Source organism: Halyomorpha halys, unplaced genomic scaffold, assembly GCF_000696795.3.
Source record: "Halyomorpha halys isolate HHAL.00 unplaced genomic scaffold, Hhal_1.1 Scaffold431.1, whole genome shotgun sequence".
In the NCBI taxonomy this organism is placed as follows: domain Eukaryota; kingdom Metazoa; phylum Arthropoda; class Insecta; order Hemiptera; family Pentatomidae; genus Halyomorpha; species Halyomorpha halys.
In genome coordinates, this window is record NW_027108145.1 from 428,425 (window position 1) to 433,267 (window position 4,843).

The 4,843-nt window shown below is 35.5% G+C and overlaps 1 protein-coding gene across 6 annotated transcripts in view; it reads right to left on the reverse strand.

The window, feature by feature from the left end:
- The window catches only part of HisT (Histamine transporter), an 81,966-nt gene that overhangs the window by 15,692 nt on the left and 61,431 nt on the right, over positions 1-4,843 (reverse strand). The gene's annotated exons all lie outside the window — the stretch shown is intronic.

Genomic DNA, 4,843 nt, shown 5'->3' on the forward strand with positions numbered 1-4,843 from the left:
ATTGTGGGGAGTTATGATTTTTTTCGTGAACGCAAAGCATCAGCAGAAAATAAATATCCACCAAAAATCAATCAAAATAATAATATATTTATTAGATTTTGAGACAGTCAATAATGAACAATTATAGTAAATTTTTTCCACGTTTCAAGATTTTATTATTAAAATATTGATGATTGATTTTCATAAATAATTATTAAACACTAAAATGTACAGAATTCAATTGAGATAGTAAATAAAACATTAGTTATAATTGTGTGGTAACAGCTGTATTCTTCATAGCTAATAAGTTTTTCTTAACACAAACTGTTCTTATTAGCACATATTTGCTCTTTATTTCTGTTTTGCATTTATGTGTTTATTATTAGTGTTGTTTGTTGTTTCTTATGTCCTTATGATATCAGTGTAATAATACTTGGTAACTGAAGGAGGGGGGGGGGAGGATTAGTCTGGAAAGTGGGCCTTGTGATACTTTTTGTCAGAAAGATTAGAGTAACATGGGTTTAAATTTTGTATGTTCGATTTTTTGTTAATTGCCTGATTCTTATATTTGTCTATGGTGACCATTTCTTTTAGATTTTTTTTTTAATTGTTTTTCTTGTAGTTTTGGGGATATCAAAATTGATTCTATGTCCTCACTAACTGAAATGAGTGGTGAGAGCAATTTGGTCTGTTTTGTTAGTGTTTTTTGTTGACATGTTAGTGTTGATAAACTCTTCATATTAGATACTATTCAGAAGTTTCAAAATAAGATTTCCTACAGTTTTCTTCACATGAAATTTCATATATTATATTGGATTGCAACTCAATTTTTTTTTTTATCTTTAGTGTTACTGCAATGTCAGGATAAAGTAGCTGTGTGTTGTGATGGTGTAATCATGTTTGTTTTGTTATTAGTAAGAGTTTTTTTTATTATTTCAGAAAGTGTATTATCAGGGAATGGTGTATTATGTTTTACTGTCAGTTTCTTGAAGTTTTTAAGGTGCGTAATCACACTGAGTTGTACCATAGACAGCCAATCCTATATAGTGTTCCAACAGTTAAAAATTTCCCTATTATCTTGTATAATAAGTAATTAAAAAAATAAATTGATTATCAACAGCAACCTCAGTGCACTACCTCATCGCTTCCGCTTATGCGCTGTTTCTTTTATAGGCTATGTGCCCCAATGTATAAACTTCACATTTCTCCCTACCTTAATTCAATAATCTTATATTGGGAATAAGATGACAACTTCTTTTTAATTAGGTATATATACATGATAGAAAATCCCAGTCTCTGTGATATATAGTAGCCATTTGCCAACTGGTGAAAGATAGAGAAGGTTGAGTTTTTTCTTTAACTTTAATAGGTTTATCAGTTTTATAAGATCATATTATAATGGCAAACAAAACTACAGTCAGTTGCAGCAAGAGCTCTGACTAGAACACGGTTCTTCGGGAGGTGGTCTGCAAACACTGCATATGAAGCCATGCCTGGCCCTAGTTAGCTAGGGCTGTATACATGCCTTCAGCAAAGTTTACTTATGTTTCTAAGTTTGATTTATTGTTATATAGCCATCTCATCCTTAAATTATCCGAACTCAAGTAATAAACAATCAAGTCAATAACTTAAATTGTCAATTCAATAATTTATATAAAAGTAATCTTTTATTAATTATACAGAACTAACTAATAAACATGAAAATATGATGTAGGTTTTTTAGGTAATTAGGTAAATATTAAAATAATACAGTGAAAAATGATAATAAATAAGCAGATATATCATCATTCCTTCAAGTGTAAAAGGTTGTATGTCTAAAATAGCATTGTTTGAGGAGGAAAAAAAATGTTTCCTAATCATTTGATATTGTGTTATATGCTTTATTGTTGGTTCAGTATCCTATTGCTGTTTATGAATTTTGCACTTTGAGTGATGATATGGAACACACCAAGAGGATAAGGAGTTGTTTATAATTAAAGGTATTGGGTTCCTAGGTATAGTTTTCTAGATAGTCAGAGAAACTGTACTGTGCTCCCGCCATTTTTCTGACTGTCAAACTGATTCTTGGAACAAACCTATTACTTTAGTATGTTTAATTAAAAGTGAAAGATGTGATATGGCTTGGTTCTTTTTTATTATTTTATTTTCTTTTAGTCTCATTATGAAACTAAAACAAATAGTATTAATACAATTTTTTGTTTATTACTTGTTCCTGTCTCTTATTTAAGTCGCCTTTCCCCTTCCTGTGGGGCGAGGCCTCAGGAATTTACCACTTTCCCATCAGCTATTTGCATCTCTGTCCTTTGCAAACATTTAACATTCCTACACCTTATTACACGCCAAAAATATTAAGGGCCCAGTAAACTGGAATTTCTTTTGCCAAATCCTAACAGAGCAAATTGGTCTCAGTTCCCCTGAAAAACTAGACGACGCTGTCCTTTCCTTCACAACCCTTATCCAACAAGCTGCCTGATCTGCCTCCCTACCATATAATGTCCCATATAATCCCAAGACAGACCCTCTACCACAACATCTCAAGGACCTCATCCAGATTAAGCGCAGATACAGAACATTATGGCAACGCACTAGACACCCTACAGGGCCCTGTTTCATAATGAAAGCTAATAGTATTAGTAAATAGTAGAAGTGTAGAAACAAGTGTGGTAATAATACTAATACTTATTTTTTTCATGATAGGGATGACTATTAGTGATATTAAAGGAATTAAAAAATACTAAAGTACAAGTTACTATTGTACAAGTCTGTATAATTGAATTAAGATAAATCTACAAGACTAATAGTATTAGTTTGTATTTTATTATGAAACAGGGCCCTGATCGTCGATTATATAATTATTACAGCAAATTAGTCAAGAGAGAAGTGGCCAACTATTGATCCCAATCCTTCAACTCCTACCTCTTTACCCTTTCTACTCAGGATAATTCCCTCTGGAACATGACCAAAAAATAAAAATCCAAACATATTTCCCACCCCCTATGACGAGATGATAACACATAAGCTGCATCTCACATATTCACTCTTTACCCCGAACTTCATCCTGACCAAACTGAAACAATTCACGAATATCTATTGTCAACAATTCCACTCTCCTTACCTCCTAGAGCAGTCACCTCTTTTGAGGTAAAATATCAACTTAAGATGCTAACTCTTCGTAAATCTCCAGGGTATGATCTTCTGACTCCTCAAATCCTTCGCCAACTTCCTCCCAAAGCAGTAATGTTCCTTACATATCTCTATAATTGCATCCTTAGAACAGCCCACTTTCTCTTCATGTGGAAACACTCCATTATAATTCTCTTTCTAAAACCAGAAAAACCTCCTAATAATCCTGCTTCCTATAGATCTGTTAGCTTACTGGCAATCCTCTCAAAATTTTTTGAAAAAAACCTCTTAAAATGTATCCTCTCTATAGTTGAATCACAGAGTTTTCCCGCACATCATTTCGGATTCCCCCCAAGGCACTTTACAGTTCAATAAGGCCGCAGAGTCGTTGATTATATCTCTTCAGCTCTTGAAAAGAAACAATACTGCTCGGATGCCTTTCTGAACACAGCTTTTGACCGGGTATGGCATGCCGGATTGCTTTTCAAGCTCAAGTCCATATTATTCCTAACCTCATACCTTATCCTACGCTCTTACCTCTCAAATCGCTCCTTTCGAGTTCGCAGTGGTTCCGAGTACTCAAATATCTACCCGATCGAGGCAGGAGTTCCCCATGGCAACGTCTTGGGTCCTGTCCTCTACATCCTCTTCACTGATGACATTCCCATCAATTCTGACACGTTCCTGGCAACATTTGCCGATGATACAGCTATCCTATCCTCCCATCCTGATCCTGTAACAGCCTCATACAATCTCCAACACACCTTATTGTAGTAGAGTATTTCCTACTTTTATTTAGTTTTATTGGTACCACTGCGATCTGTAAGGTTACTTAGCTATAAGGTAGCATTGTTTATCTTTTTTGTACAGGAAAATATACCCCTTCTTTATGAGTGTACATTTCCGTTAATGTTTCCACTTTTCTTTGCTAAATATAAAACAATTCACCCGGATTGAGCAATAGTGCATAGTGAATAGTGCAACCAATGGTGGATAAAAGTCAACGAATCGAAATGCACCCATGTGACTTTCATCCTCCGTCACAGCTTCTGCCCAACTGTTACTTTTAATAATATTCCTCTGCCCAGATCCGACACAGTGCGATATCTTGGATTCATCTTAGACAAAAGACTCACCTGGTACCAACATACTACACTTAAAAGACAAGAACTCAACATACGTTTCAGTCAACTATACCGACTGCTCAGCCGGACCTCTCATCTCTCACTAGAAAACAAACTACTAATTTATAAGACTATACTCCGACCTATCTGGACCTACGGACTTGAACTTTGGGGAACCGCTAAACCTTCGAACATCAAACATATTCAATCCTAAATCCTCAGAACCATAGTTAATGCACCCTGTTACGTTTCAACAGATCACTACATCATGACCTTCATATCCCGTTTGTCTTTGACCTCATACCAACTAAATTCTCAAAATTCCATATAAATTTTTCTAACCACCCTAATCATTTGGTTCAATCCTTATCTAGTTTCACCCATCCCTACAATCCACCTCGAAGGTTGAAACGGCAGTGGCCAAGAGACTTGTTGTGAAATAAAATTAGACGATTGGAGATCTGCCAATGGTTGATGGATTCTCCACTCAAGTTGAGTGTTTGCGGCTTTAGTGCACTTGCTCAGCCTCCACTGGCACATGGCCAGTGTGATGCGGCGAGAGGGATGCGCTGGGATTTTATGAACTCTGCTCAACCCCTCACACGTGGGGGGAAGAG